The sequence below is a fragment of the Eretmochelys imbricata genome, chromosome 1, assembly GCF_965152235.1.
Source record: "Eretmochelys imbricata isolate rEreImb1 chromosome 1, rEreImb1.hap1, whole genome shotgun sequence".
NCBI lineage: Eukaryota > Metazoa > Chordata > Testudines > Cheloniidae > Eretmochelys > Eretmochelys imbricata.
This window is the reverse complement of record NC_135572.1, coordinates 13365914-13382650: the sequence shown is the minus strand read 5'-3', so window position 1 is coordinate 13382650 and position 16737 is coordinate 13365914.

The following is a 16737-nucleotide window of genomic DNA, read 5'->3' as shown; positions in this document are numbered from 1 at the left end:
CACATACCACACAACAGAACCACTAACCCAGGAACTTATCCTTGCAACAAAGCCCGTTGCCAATTGTGCCCACATATCTATTCAGGGGACACCATCACAGGGCCTAATAACATCAGCCACACTATCAGAGGCTCGTTCACCTGCACATCCACCAATGTGATTTATGCCATCATGTGCCAGCAATGCCCCTCTGCCATGTACATTGGTCAAACTGGACAGTCTCTACGTAAAAGAATAAATGGACACAAATCAGATGTCAAGAATTATAACATTCATAAACCAGTCGGAGAACACTTCAATCTCTCTGGTCACGCAATCACAGACATGAAGGTCGCTATCTTAAAACAAAAAAACTTCAAATCCAGACTCCAGCGAGAAACTGCTGAATTGGAATTCATTTGCAAATTGGATACTATTAATTTAGGCTTAAATAGAGACTGGGAGTGGCTAAGTCATTATGCAAGGTAGCCTATTTCCTCTTGTTTTTTCCTCCCCCCCCCCCCCCCAGATGTTCTGGTTTAACTTGGATTTAAACTTGGAGAGTGGTCAGTTTGGACGAGCTATTACCAGCAGGAGAGTGAGTCTGTGTGTGTATGGGGGTGGGTTTTTGGAGGGGGGTGAGGGAGTGAGGGAACCTGGATTTGTGCAGGAAATGGCCTAACTTCATTATCATGCACATTGTGTAAAGAGTTGTCACTTTGGATGGGCTATCACCAGCAGGAGAGTGAATTTGTGTGGGGGGGTGGAGGGTGAGAAAACCTGGATTTGTGCTGGAAATGGCCTAACCTGACGATTACTTTAGATAAGCTATTACCAGCAGGACAGTGGGGTGGGAGGAGGTATTGTTTCATATTCTCTGTGTATATATAAAGTCTGCTGCAGTTTCCACGGTATGTATCTGATGAAGTGAGCTGTAGCTCACGAAAGCTCATGCTAAATTCAATAGACCTGGTGCTGCAGCCCCCCCCCCCCCCCCCCGGGGGACCATCGGACACCTATAGGGTGACCAGATGTCCAGATTTTATAGGGACAGTCCCATATTCAGGGCTTTTTCTTACATCAATGGCTATTACCCACCACCCCCGGCCTGATTTTTCACACTTGATACCTGGTCACCCTAGACCCCTGTGAGCCTAGTTTGGGAAGGGAATGGGGGAGCGTGCCCCCCACCCCCAGCAGGCCTCTGTCAGGCAGGGAATTCACCCTCCCCCCGCATGGCCCCCTTTGCCTAGCTAGAGCTGCCCCCCCCCCCCACCCACATATAGAAGTCTAACTACACCTATCCTGGAGCATCAGCAGCCCTAAGGGGCAGTCACCCCAGCAGGAATGCAGCCTGGAGCACCAGCAGCCCCAGCAATCACGGGGGCCAGGAGCCAGAAGCCTGACAGCCCCCAAAACTACTTGTCAGCTGGAACATCCCCTGGCTCATACAGGGAGCACTGTCCTCTTTCAAAGCGCTCCTTAAAATGCCTTCCTAGCTGTGATCTTGCATAATTTTTTCTGTCTCATCTGTAATTGACTAGCCTGGTGCTCTGGGTCACCCTGGCAGAGTATCTGGGAGTAGGTGTTGTGGAGCTAGATACACACATCAACATTAGAATTTTTGACATTTTGACAAAAGACAGAAACCTAATGCCAAATTATACATTGAGGAAAATTGCTTGTCGTTAAGAAATCAATATCAACAGTTACCTGTGAGTATAAGGGAATGCTCTGCATGGTAACTATTGGTAAAATTATGACTTTTTAATGTTTGCTATTGTATTTCTTGTTCTGGAGGATAAACAGAAGCTACAGTCATGTGGTGGGTGTGTGACAGAGAAGAAGTAGGGCTTGGCAAGCTTGCATTTCTAGCACACGGGGAAGATGGCCATGTAACAACCATTAGGGCTCTTCTGAGCTTGAGTACCTCACCCCACCATCACATTTGTTTTTAATTTAAGGGGAAGGAAGGAACTAGTTTAAGGAAATAAATTAAAAGAAATTAAACAAAGAAAATTTGTATCAGTAAGATATAACCTGCTTTGACATACTGGAAAGTACCAGTCACATTGTTGTAACAGAGGACTGCAGCAGACAGCTGAATGACCATTCATAACGGGGAGAACGCAGGAAAAAGAGAGAGGATGTATATTATTTGCACCATCAAAATAGGCCTTGCTAGGGAAATTGAGAAATCTTGGACTGGAATCTAAACTTCTTGTGGTATGAACCACGTTTTCTTCTGTGTTCGATACAAGACCGAGCATTTTCAGCACTCAGCAAATACTGAGCAAAAATGTAACCAGTCCGTGCCCGATTTTGACTTGACAGTGGTCAACCTGCTGCACACCAGAGAGACATGGAACTTCACAGAGCTTCACTGGAACTCTTCTCCAGAAGCACAGGTCCCTACCACTTCTTCTAAAAGAGAGTCTTCCATAGCAGTTAGCCTTACAGAGCCTACTACACACAATTGATCAGTTCTGATTCTATCCTATACAGGTACATACTATATACATACCAGCCAATTCCTAATAATAATAACAATAGAGCACAGCTAATTGATTTTGTGTCATTGTGCAGCATTAAAACACCATCACACTGAGACAAAAACATTGTCACGTCACAACACCACTTTTAGTGGTGCAAGACTCACCCCAGTTAATTCAGAATAGAAATACTGGAACAGGTGCCAACCTTACGTCACTTAAGAAGAATACTCTTGCTGACATTTATTTTCCCCTTTCAGGTACATCACCAAGTCCAATATAAACAGGTCTGGTCTGACTGCTCTGGATTGCAATTATTGTGCCTGATTCACCTCTGAATCACTTCAGTTTTACACCAGTATGTCTCACAACATTTGGGTTTTTTCTTAACACTCCAGCTCCAAGTGTCAGGTTATTATATATGTTGGGAAAATAACACAGCAGGGCACAGATTATCCAACAAGTTCTTGGAATGTATTGGAGACAAATTTTTATTTCAAAAGACAGAGAAAGCTACTAGGGGAGAGGCTGTTCTAGATTTGATTTTGTAAAATAGGGAGGAACTGGCTGAGAATTTGAAAGTGGAAGGCGGCTTGCCTGAAAGTGATCATGAAATAACAGAGTTCATGATTCTAAGGAATGGTAGGAGGGAGAACAGCAAAATAAAGACAATGGATTTCAGGAAGGCAGGCAGATTATCCCTCATGGTAGCACAGTAATGCTTGGAAACGTAAACTCAAAAAGCTGAAAGAACATTAGGAAAATGAACAGGACCAAAAACATTCATTTTTAAGATTTAATTATTTTATCCAATTTCATGATTTTTGGGAGCCTGACTATGATTTTTGAATGCTTGGGGTTGACAACATGGATTTTGCTGTATAGGATAGCTATCTAGTAAGTAAGATAAGGAATAATTTTACCCACTAGTGCCTCTTTCAGATGGAAATTTTGAGAGACCATTTCATAATTTAAATTCATAGTCTCTCTTTCACTTACTTTACTGCTCTAACGTTCCACACATTATTATGCCCAATAGGCTGTTCACTGGGCATAGAATAAAAGGGCGATGCAAATATCCACTGGCAGAGAGAACATGTGTATAGTAAACTGTTTGCTTTGATAAAGCACTTTGTGCGTATCTAGGCTGAAGTCTAGAATAATGAAAGGTTTCAGAGTAGCAACCGTGTTAGTCTGTATCCGCAAAAAGAAAAGGAGGACTTGTGGCACCTCAGAGACTAACAAATTTATTTGAGCATAAGCTTTCATCCGATGAAGTGCGCTGTAGCTCACGAAAGCTTATGCTCAAATAAATTTGTTAGTCTCTAAGGTGCCACAAGTCCTCCTTTTCTTTTTAGAATAATGAAGTTATCTCTGCATATTCAGATTTCTTCAGTGACCCTATAAGATGGATTTCTGACCACACGGGGAAGGTAAAAGAATACCCCGTTGTCAGAAAAGGGATAACTGCCTCAATACAGCAACTTCATTAGAAGACAAGCACTGCATCCTCTTCTTCTGCGTTCCATACAGACCTGAGTGAGAGAGAGCTCAGAGAATAAACTGCCAAGGACAGGAGAAACCTGGGGGGAGAAATTAATTATGCTGGCCAAAATCTGCCTTCATAGAATCATAGAATATCAGGGTTGGAAGGGACCTCAGGAGGTCATCTAATCCAACCCCCTGCTCAAAGCAGGACCAATCCCCAATTAAATCATCCCAGCCAGGGCTTTGTCAAGCCTGACCTTAAAAACTTCTAAGGAAGGAGATTCTACCACCTCCCTAGGTAACGCATTCCAGTGTTTCACCACCCTCCTAGTGAAAAAGTTTTTCCTAATATCCAACCTAAACCTCCCCCACTGCAACTTGAGACCATTACTCCTTGTCCTGTCATCTTCTACCACTGAGAATAGTCTAGATCCGTCCTCTCTGGAACCACCTCTCAGGTAGTTGAGAGCAGCTATCAAATCCCCCCTTATTCTTCTCTTCTGCAGACTAAACAATCCCAGTTTCCTCAGCCTCTCCTCATAAGTCATGTGTTCCAGACCCCTAATGATTTTTGTTGCCCTTCGCTGGACTCTCTCCAATTTTTCCACATCCTTCTTGTAGTGTGGGGCCCAAAACTGGACACAGTACTCCAGATGAGGCCTCACCAATGTTGAATAGAGGGGAACAATCACATCCCTCCATCTGCTGGCTATGCCCCTACTTATACATCCCAAAATGCCATTGGCCTTCTTGGCAACAAGGGCACACTGCTGACTCATATCCAGCTTCTCGTCCACTGTCACCTCTAGGTCCTTTTCTGCAGAACTCCTGCCTAGCCATTCGGTCCCTAGTCTGTAGCAGTGCATTGGATTCTTCCATCATAAGTGCAGGACCCTGCACTTATCCTTGTTGAACCTCATCAGATTTCTTTTCGCCCAATCCTCCAATTTGTCTAGGTCCCTCTGTATCCTATCCCTACCTGCCACCGTATCTACCACTCCTCCTAGTTTAGTATCATCCACAAATTTGCTGAGAGTGCAATCCACACCATCCTCGAGATCATTTATGAAGATATTGAACAAAACCGGCCCCAGGACCGACCCTTGGGGCACTCCACTTGATACCGGCTGCCATCCAGACATGGAGCCATTGATCACTATCCGTTGAGCCCGACAATTAGCCAACTTTCTACCCACCTTATAGTGCAGTCATCCAGCCCATACTTCTTTAACTTGCTGACAAGAATACTGTAGGAGATTGTGTCAAAAGCTTTGCTAAAGTCAAGAAACAATACATCCACTGCTTTCCCTTCATCCACAGAACCAGTAATCTCATCATAGAAGGTGATTAGATTAGTCAGGCATGACCTTCCCTTGGTGAATCCATGCTGACTGTTCCTGATCACTTTCCTCTCGTGTAAGCGCTTCAGGATTGATTCCTTGAGGACCTGCTCCATGATTTTTCCGGGGACTGAGGTGAGGCTGACTGGCTTGTAGTTCCCAGGATCCTCCTTCTTCCCTTTTTTAAAGATGGGCACTACATTTACCTTTTTCCAGTCGTCCGGGACTTCCCCCGATCGCCATGAGTTTTCAAAGATAATGGCCAATGGCTCTGCAATCACAGCCGCCAACTCCTTTAGCACTCTTGGATGCAACGCATCCGGCCCCATGGACTTGTGCACGTCCAGCTTTTCTAAATAGTCCCTAACCACTTCTTTCTCCACAGAGGGCTGGTCACCTACTCCCCATGCTGTGTTGCCCAGCGCAGCAGACTGGGACCTGACCTTGTTCGTGAAGACAGAGGCAAAAAAAGCATTGAGTACATTAGCTTTTTCCACATCCTCTGTCACTAGGTTGCCTCCCTCATTCAGTAAGGGGCCCATACTTTCCTTGGCTTTCTTCTTGTTGCCAACATACCTGAAGAAACCCTTCTTGTTACTCTTAACATCTCTTGCTAGCTGCAGCTCCAGGTGCGATTTGGCCCTCCTGATTTCATTCCTACAAGCCCGAGCAACATTTTTATACTTTTCCCTGGTCATTTGTCCAATCTTCCACATCTTGTAAGCTTCTTTTTTATGTTTAAGATCCGCTAGGATTTCACTGTTAAGCCAAGCTGGTCACCTGCCATATTTACTATTCTTTCGACACATCGGGATGGTTTGTCCCTGTAATCTCAATAGGGATTCTTTGAAATACAGCCAGCTCTCCTGGACTCCTTTCCCCCTCATGTTATTCCCCCAGGGGATCCTACCCATCAGTTCCCTGAGGGAGTCGAAGTCTGCTTTCCTGAAGTCCAGGGTCCGTATTCTGCTGCTTACCTTTCTTCCCTGTGTCAGGATCCTGAACTCGACCAACTCATGGTCACTGCCTCCCAGATTCCCATCCACTTTTGCTTCCCCTTCTAATTCTTCCCGGTTTGTGAGCAGCAGGTCAAGAAAAGCTCTCCCCCTAGTTGGCTCCTCCAGCACTTGCACCAGGAAATTGTCCCCTACATTTTCCAAAAACTTCCTGGATTGTCTGTGCACCGCTGTATTGCTCTCCCAGTAGATATCAGGGTGATTGAAGTCGCCCATGAGAACCAGGGCGTGCGATCTAGTAGCTTCTGCGAGTTGCCGGAAGAAAGCCTCATCCACCTCATCCCCCTGGTCCGGTGGTCTATAGCAGACTCCCACCACTACATCATTCTTGTTGCTCACACTTCTAAACTTAATCCAGAGACACTCAGGTTTTTCTGCAGTTTCGTACCGGAGCTCTGAGCAGTCATACTGCTCCCTTACATACAGTGCTACTCCCCCACCTTTTCTGCCCTGCCTGTCCTTCCTGAACAGTTTATAACCATCCATGACAGTATTCCAGTCATGTGAGTTATCCCACCAAGTTTCTGATATTCCAATCACGTCATAATTCCTTGCCTTCACCAGGACCTCCAGTTCTCCCTGCTTGTTTCCAAGGCTTTGTGCATTTATATATAGGCACTTGAGATAACCTGCTGATCTCCCCTCATTCTCAGTATGAGGCAGGAGCCCTCCCCTCACAGACGTTCCTGCCTGTGCTTCCTCCTGGTATCCCGCTTGCCCACTTACCTCAGGGCTTTGGTCTCCTTCCCCCGATGAACCTAGTTTAAAGCCCTCCTCACTAGGTTAGCCAGCCTGCTCGCAAAGATGCTCTTCCCTCTCTTCGTTAGGTGGAGCCTGTCTCTGCCCAGCACTCCTCCTTCATGGAACACCATCTCATGGTCAAAGAATCCAAAGCCTTCTCTCTGACACCACCTGCGTAGCCATTCGTTGACTTCCACGATTCGACGGTCCCTACCCCGGCCTTTTCCTTTCACGGGGAGGATGGACGAGAACACCACTTGTGCCTCAAACTCCCTTATCCTTCTTCCCACGTAGTCACGCAGTGATCCGCTCAAGGTCATTCTTGGCAGTATCATTGGTGCCCACGTGGAAAAGCAGGAAGGGGTAGTGGTCCGAGGGTTTGATAAGTCTCGGCAGTCTCTCCGTCACATCGCGAATCTTAGCCCCTGGCAAGCAGCAGACTTCTCTGTTTTTCCGGTCAGGGCGGCAGATAGATAACTCAGTCCCCCTGACTTCAGTTTACTTATTGCTATTTCTAGGTAGCAGTGCACTTCCCTACCTCCCCCCGTGGTGTTGTGAGGATAAATACATTTGAGATTGGGAAATTCTCAAGTACTATGGTAATAGGGGCCAAGCAAGTATCTAATACAGCTAGTTGGCCCAAATCCATTTTTGATGGAGTCAACAGGAATTATACCAGTGACTTCAATGGGAATAAATTAAGCCAGTGCTGAGCATGTTGGAAAATCTCACCCTACAAGTGACTTTCCCAAGGTCAGGCACAGAGGAAATCTGTGGTAGAGACACTATCAGAACCCAGATAATAATGGTTGATCTATTGATCAGCCTCCTTGATCAGCCATTCTTGAGCCTTACCTATAAGAAGACCATTGGCTGCATTGGTGTAAATCAGGGCATAAACATAGAGTTGTAGGGCTGGAAGGGACCTCGAAAGTCATCTAGTCCAGCTTCTGCGCTGGGGCAGGACCAGAATTTGTCCCCCTATGTTTGAACTGTCTATGGAGCTAAGATTCCCAAACCGGGTATTAGCTATTAATTCCAGCCTCATTTGTGTGTGCCATTTAAATCTGTGTGACGGAAAACTTCTTCACCTTCACCTTTCTGTAAATATCAGTTCTGAACAGAGAATGAGTAGGGGCTACCTTAGGTACTATTAGGCATGATCCAGTTCCTTTTTAAGCCCTTGAGAGTTTTGCCATGGATCTCAATGGGGGCAGACCCTTAACACACCCCTCACAGTAGTACCTAGACACCACAGGAGAGGAACCAAAGAGTCAAGCTTTCTTACAACTACAATACCCACCTGCGGAAGTGAAGAAACAGATTGATAGAGCCAGAAGAGTTCCCAGAAGTCACCTACTACAGGACAGGCCTAACAAAGAAAATAACAGAACGCCACTAGCCGTCACCTTCAGCCCCCAACTAAAACCCTTCCAACGCATTATTAAGGATCTACAACCTATCCCAAAGGATGACCCAACACTCTCACAAATCTTGGGAGACAGGCCAGTCCTTGCCTACAGACAGCCCCGCAAACTGAAGCAAATACTCACCAACAACCACATACCACACAACAGAACCACTAACCCAGGAACTTATCCTTGCAACAAAGCCCGTTGCCAACTGTGCCCACATATCTATTCAGGGGACACCATCACAGGGCCTAATAACATCAGCCACACTATTAGAGGCTTGTTCACCTGCACATCCACCAATGTGATATATGCCATCATGTGCCAGCAATGCCCCTCTGCCATTTACATTGGTCAAACTGGACAGTCTCTATGTAAAAGAATAAATGGACACAAATCAGATGTCAAGAATTATAACATTCATAAACCAGTCGGAGAACACTTCAATCTCTCTGGTCACGCAATCACAGACATGAAGGTCGCTATCTTAAAACAAAAAAACTTCAAATCCAGACTCCAGCGAGAAACCGCTGAATTGGAATTCATTTGCAAATTGGATACTATTAATTTAGGCTTAAATAGAGACTGGGAGTGGCTAAGTCACTATGCAAGGTAGCCTATTTCCCCTTTTTTTTTCCTACCCTCCCCTCCCCAGACATTCTGGTTAAACTTGGATTTAAACTTGGAGAGTGGTCAGTTTGGATGAGCTATTGCCAGCAGGAGAGTGAGTTTGTGTGTGTACGGGGGGTGGGGGTGGTGAGAAAACCTGGATTTGTGCTGAAAATGGCCCACCTTGATTATCATGCACATTGTAGGGAGAGTGGTCACTTTGGATAAGCTATTACCAGCAGGAGAGTGAGTTTATGTGTGTGGTTTTTGGAGGGGGGTGAGGGGGTGAGAGAACCTGGATTTGTGCAGGAAATGGCCCACCTTGATTATCATGCACATTGTGAAGAGAGTGGTCACTTTGGATGGGCTATTACCAGCAGGAGAGTGAGTTTGTGTGTCGGGGGGTGGAGGGTGAAAAAACCTGGATTTGTGCTGGAAATGGCCCAACTTGATGATCACTTTAGATAAGCTATTACCAGCAGGACAGTGGAGCGGGAGGAGGTATTGTTTCATGATCTCTGTGTGTATATAATGTCTGCTGCAGTTTCCACGGTATGCATCCGATGAAGTGAGCTGTAGCTCACGACAGCTCATGCTCAAATAAACTGGTTAGTCTCTAAGGTGCCACAAGTCCTCCTTTTCATATTTATATTAACATCTTTTGCTCCCTTGCCCAGAGGTCACTTATGAGGCAGTTTGTTCTAGTGGATCAGGCACTGGGAGAGAGTCAGGACACCTGGGTTCTAGTCTGAGTTCAGTCACTGATCATCTCCTGTGTGACTTTGGGCAAGTCACTTCACCATCCCGGCTTCTGTTTCCATTCCCACCCTTGGTCCATAGGCGCAGGAAGTAGGGCTGCGGGGGGTTCTGCAGCACCCCCAGGTTTTTCGCAGGGTCCCAGCTGCCGGCCCCTCGCCCAGGGTCCCGGCTGCCGGCCCCTCACCCAGGGTCCCCACAACCGGGGCTCCTCTGACAGCCCCATACCCAGGGTCCTGGCTGCTACCCCGCGCCCAGGCCAGGGTTCCAGCAGCTGCTCCGTCCCCAGGGCTCCACTGATGGCCCCACACCCAGGGTCCCAGCTGCCACCCCACGCTGGAACACTTTTAATCGTGGGGCTGCTGGAAGCCAGCCCTCTTACTCCTGTCTATCCGCCCACCTTCCAGAGCTGGATCTGAGAGCAGGGCCGTGTCTCCAGGATGGGGGGACCCAGATAGAGGTATAGGAGCCAAGGCTGGGGCGGGGCCAGAAGTGGAGCCCTGGGCACGGGATGGCAGCCGGGACCCTGGGCCGGCAGCAGAGCCCTGCGTAAAACCTGGAGGTGCTGCAGCACCCTGTGCAGCCCTAGTTCTCATGCCTATGGCTGCCAGCCCCACGCCCAGGGTCCTGGCTGCCAGCCCACGCCCAGGGCTCCGCTCATGGCCCCACGCCTACCCCCAGCTGTGACCCCAGCCTCAGCCTCCTTACCCCTGTCCTGGTCCCCCCTCCCACAGGCACAGCCCTGCTCCCAGCCCCAGCTCTGTGGGGGTCAGACAAGGGTAAGGGGGCTGGCTTTCAGCACCCTCACTATTAAGTGTTCCAGCACCCCTGCCTTTGTTCGACTTGTCTCTCCACCTCATAAGCTCTTTGAAGCAGGGACTGTCTCTTGGGTGTTTGTGCAGTGCCCCAGTCTCTGTTGGCGGTCTCTACCTGCTACTGTACTATGAACACTCAACAAGAAAGAGGTGACATGACCTCACTCTTCCACCATGAGACGCACCGGTGCATTTTCACAAACTGAGCTTCAAGAGACACACAGCTGTTTAGAACAAAAACTAGGTCTTTATATCACTTTCCCAGCTGTGGATTTTCACAAGCATGTGCTTTTTAAAATGCGATGACGCAGATCAGGAGCGGGAGGAGCTGGCAAAGGAGCTGCACGCAGCCACTGGAGCGGGCGTACCCCGGCCCTGCACCTTCTGTAGCTGAGCAAAGCGAGCATACGATGCTGCAGTTGTGATCTGGCAACAAAGCAGGTCCCAAGTGTAGGGACATGGACAACCTGGCCTATTGCCTACACATCTGAGCTTCAAAAGTGCTCAGTGTTGGCCTAACTCTGCCCCTGCTGAAGTCAAAGGCCAGACAGCCTGCTTCCTGCTGACAGACACTCCGCAGCACTGTAAAGCCAAATGCGGAAAGGGTGAAAACCAATCGTTTGAACCACGTTTGTAATACCTTGGGCCCTGATCCTGCAATTGGAACTGCATGGGAGGGCCCATGTGCTTGTACGGAGTTCCACTTACTTCAATTGGGTTCGGCATGGAAGTACGGGGTTGCCTGTGCAGAGCCAATTACAGGATCAGGGTCTTCGAACAAGATCAAGTAAAACTGAGTGCATTATTGATGAGGATGACAGTAGCATCTAAAGGCCCCAGCTGAGATTCAGGCTCCATTGTACTAAGTGCTGTACAAACACACAGTAAGAGACAGTCCCTGTCCCAGAGAGTTTACAAGCTAAACAAGACAGACATGCAAGGGTGGAGAAAAGGTGTATGAGCCCATTTTACAGGTGGCAAACCGAGACACAGCAAGATTAAGTGATTTGCCCAGGAATGCCTAAAGCTTTAACTCCTGCAACAAGCCCAACCCTCAACATTACTAATGTCATACTAGGGTGGAAAATGGAGGACATCGATATGCATTGTCCACAAATATTGTGTTAAAATTACACTTATGAATATTCTGAGCTCTTGTGCATAGGAGAATCATCCCAAGGCCTACATGTTGACTGAATGAACCTTTGGCGTCCATAAGAAGATATAGAGATGGCAACACCTTCAACTTGTCCCCCAGAAAGTAGGTCTTTTATCCAAGGTGACTGGCCTGCAGCTCCAGATAGTTTGTTAAAGGTCAATCGCTCCAAGAGAGGAATCAAAACCAAAAGAGAAGGGAAGCCTAGTATCAGATGCCATATCGTGGGATTAGTAACCCTATGGATAAAAACAAGCAGAGGGTTACTTTAAATCAGGTCTGGCACTCATGAGAGCTGACAGAAGCACCATGTAAGTGATGCTTTTAATCAGCACACAACAGGGTTAGTACTGTCTGCTGACAGAGATACACTTATTCGAACACGCCCACATATGTGTAAGTCAGATATTCATATCAATGCAATATGTATAATCTGCCTTTATTTCAGTGTGTGCATATCCAGATACTAGGTACATACATATATATTGTGGTTAGATGATAGATCCAGATACATAAATATTGGGATTAGATTAGACTACAGTAAAATCTGTCTCCAATGACCATGTAAAGTAGCAACAAAAACCAGTTTCTTAATTGTCCTTATGGAAGCAATTGAAGAATTAGAAACCATACATTGGGAAGGGCTTTTCAGAAGAGAGCTTGACTTACAGTGCTGGTGCCTGCTACAGGTTTTGCTGTGAGCGCATCTAGTTATGAAGTGCATTTTCCACAAATGTGAAGGTTCTGTTAATTTTTTATAGAGCAAGAGACATAAAAAATTTACATAAAGCCTTCGAGGAGCCATTCCTCACTAAGCAAAACCAGAGTGAACAGAGAGCAATTCAAACATGAGCATCTGTTAGTCAGATCCCTTCAGCCACAGGAGAGCGAAGACCAAAAAACCCCAAACCCGTCTCATATTCATAGCGTGCTTCTCCAGACTGGAGCTGCTGAAACTGTTGCTGCTGGGGATGCCTTCATTGTTTGGGTGAGCTCCATTACTGGGAAGGAGTGCTTTAGTTTTCTGACTGAGAAAAAAAGCTTTTGGGAAAATCAGTGGGAGCGTTCCTGTTGGGAGGTGAAGAATTAAGTCTCGATGTGATTTAAATGTCAACCCCTTGGGGGCTGAATGTGTACACACCACCTAGCGTAGCAGGGCCCCAATCATGGCTGGAGCCTCTAGGCGTTACCATCATACAAATTATTATTATTATTAGGGCTTTCAAGCAATTTAAAAAAATTAATCACGATTAATCACACTGTTAAACAATAATAGAATACCATTTACTGAAATATTTTTGGATGTTTTCTACATTTTCAAATATATTGATTTCAATTACAACACAGAACACAAAGTGTACAGTGCTCACTTTATATTTATTTTTGATTCTAAATATTTGTGCTGTAAAAAACAAAAGAAATAGTATTTTTCAATTCACCTCAGACAAGTACTGTAGTGCAATCTCTTTATCATGAAAGCTGAACTTACAAATGTAGAATTATGAACTAAGAATAACTGCAATCAAAAAGAAAACAGTTTAAAACTTTAGAGCCAACAAGTCCACTCAGTCCTACTTCTTGTTCAGCCAGTCATTCAAACAAACAAGTTTGTTTACATTTACAGGAGATAATGCTGTCTGCTTCTTGTGGTCAATGTCATGTGAAAGTGAGAACAGGCATTCTCATGGCTCTGTTGAAGCCGGCATTGCAAGACATTTACATGCCACATGCACTTCAACTACCATTCCAGGGGACTTGTCCATGCTGATGATGGGTTCTGCTCGATAACAATCGAGAGCAGTGCTGACTGACACATGTTCACTTTCGTCATCTGAGTCAGATGCCACCAGCAGAAGGTTGTTTTTCTTTTTTGATGATTCAGGTTCTGTAGTTTTCGCATCGGAGTTTTGCTCTTTTAACAACTTCTGAAACCATGCTCCACACCTCATCCCTCAGACTTTGGAAGGCACTTCAGATTGTTAAACCTTGGGTCCAATGCTGTAGCTATGTTTAGTAATCAAACATTGGTACCTTCTTTGCATTTTGTCAAATCTTCAGTGAAAGTTTTCTTAAAACGAACATGTGCTGGGTCATCATCGGACACTGCTCTAACATGAAATATATGGCAGAATGCGGGTAAAACAGAGCAGGAGACATACCATTCTCCCCCAAGGAGTTCAGTCAAAATTTAATTAATGCATTATTTTTTTTAACAAGCATCATCAGCATGGAAGCATGTCCTCTGGAATGGTGGCCGAAGCATGAAGGGGCATATGAATGTTTTGCATATCTGGCATGTAAATACCTTACAGTGCTGGCTATAAAAGTCCCATGCGAACACCTGTTCTCACTTTCTGGTGACATTGTAAATAAGAAGCCGGCAGCATTACCTCCTGTAAATGTAAACAAACTTTTGTTTGTTTTAGTGATTGGCTGAATCAGAAGTAGGACTGAGTGGACTTGTAGGCTCTATAGTTTTACACTGTTTTGTTTTAGAGAGCAGTTATGTTACAAAAAAAATCTACATTTGTAAATTGCACTTTCACAATAAAGAGATTGCACTACAGTACTTGTGTAGCGCCCCCCTCCACCTGGTTACCTCCTTTAATGCCAATCTGCTTACAGGTTTTGATGGACAGGCTGCCAGCAGACAGTCCCAGGAATCTATGTAATCTGCTTGGGGCTTACACTCGTATGAGGTGAATTGAAAAATACTATTTCTTTTGTATATCATTTTTACAGTGCAAATATTTGTAATAAAAATAATATAAAGTGAGCACTGTACACTTTGTATTCTGTGCTGCAATTTAAATCAATATATTTGAAAATGTAGAAAAACATCGAAAAATAGTTAATAAATTTCAATTGGTGTTCTATTGTTTAACAGTGCGATTAAAACTGATTAATCGTGATTAATATTTTTAAATCATGATTAATTTTTTTGAGTTAATTGCATGAGTTAACTGCAATTAATCAACAGCCCTAATTATTATATTACTAATATTAGTCATTTAGATTACATGAAGCTCTGGGATGAAGTCCATGGTTGACACCTTTGCTCCTCTAGTACAATGGAACACTCTACCATCAGGAGACAGAGCTTTCTCAGGGGACTGCAGAATGAACTCCCCAGGAGCTCGGCTTTATCATAAACCTCACCATAAACCGCCCGCTCTGAGTCAAAGACACATTTCTTTGACCTGTCTTCTCTAACATAAACAGATAGCAGCAGGTGAATATATATAATAAAAACAATTACAAAACAAGACACTTCTCCCCCAGGGGAGAGGATGACAGAAGAAACATGTGAAAGAGGTTAGTCTGTTACTTAATACACTATTGGTAGGCACTCAGGACATGTCTACACAGGCAGAGTTACATTGCCGGCAGTTACAGCGCCACTCAGAGAGCACTGAAGGGAAACCACTGTTGTGTGTTCACACTGACAGCTGCCTACGCAATAGCGCGTTCACACTTGAGGCGCTATTTGGAGCGGTGCACTCTGGGCAGCTATCCCACAGAGCACCTCTTCCTCTGCTGCCGCTAAGAGTTGTGGGAAGGCGGAGGGGGTTGAAGGGCATCCTGGGTCCTGTCCCAATGCCCCATGATGCATTGCTTCACATCCCAGCAATCCCTGTGCTTCCATCCACATTTGGCGCCATCTTTCAATGGTTTGCGTACTGCGTGCTCTACCTCTTCCGTCTGCAGGAATGGATCCTGCACTGTTGACCAATATGCTGCTAGCTCTGACCAACACGTCACAAGTAGCAGTGGAGTTATTCCTTAAACTACAAAGACAAGAGAAGTTTGACACTGATCTCACCACACAAAGAAGCTGCGACACCAGATTGAGTGTGGCATTTACGGAGTTGCTGACCACAGTGGAACACCGCTTTTGGGCTCAGAAAACTAGCACTGACTGGTGGGATCACATCACGATGCACATCTGGGATGATGAGCAGTGGCTGCAGATCTTTCAGATGAGGAAAGCCACATTCATGGGACTGTGTGGTCTCGCCCCAGCCCTGCAGCACAAGAATGAGAGCTGCCCTGCAGTTGGAGAAGCACTTGGTGATCTCACTGTGGAAGCTGGCTACTCCAGACTGCTTCCGATCGGTCGCTAGCCAGTTCGGAGTGGGAAAGTCGACTGTTGGACTTGTGTTGACGGAAGTCTGCAAGGCCATTAATCGCATCCTGCTCCAAAAGACTGTGACTCGGGGCAACATGCATGACATTGTGGATGGCTTTGCACAAATGGACTTCCCTACCTGCGAAGGGGCAACAGATAGCATGCACTTTCCAATTCTGGCACCAGACCACCTAGCCACTGAGTACATTAATCACCAGGGGTATCTCTCAATTGTTCTCTCAGTGGTTGTGGATCACCGTGGGCATTTCATAGACATTAACGCAGGCTGGTCCGGAAAGGTCCATGACACATGCATCTTTTGGAACACTGGCCTGTTCAGGAAGCTGCAAGCAGAAACTTTCTTTCCAGACCAGAAGATCACTATAGCGGAAGTTGAAATGCCCATTGTGATCCTGGGAGACCCCCACCTACCCCTTAATGCCATGGCTTATGAAGCCATACACAGGGAACCTTGACAGCAGCAAGGAGCAGTTCAACAACAGGCTGAGCAAGTGCAGAATGTGCTTTTGGCTCTTTAAAGGCCCGCTGGCGCTGCCTATATGGGGGGCTGGACCTAGCCCATGACAATATTCCTATGCTTATAGCTGTGTGCTGTATGCTCCATAATATTTGTGAAGGGAAGGGTGAAAGCTTCACTCAGGACTGGACCACAGAGGCTGTCTGCCTGGAGGCTGACTTTGAACAGCCAGAGACGATAGCTATTAGAGGGGTGCAGTGCAGGTCTGTAAGGACCAGGGATGCCTTGAGGCAGCAATTTGAAGCTGAAAGCCACTAATATTTGTT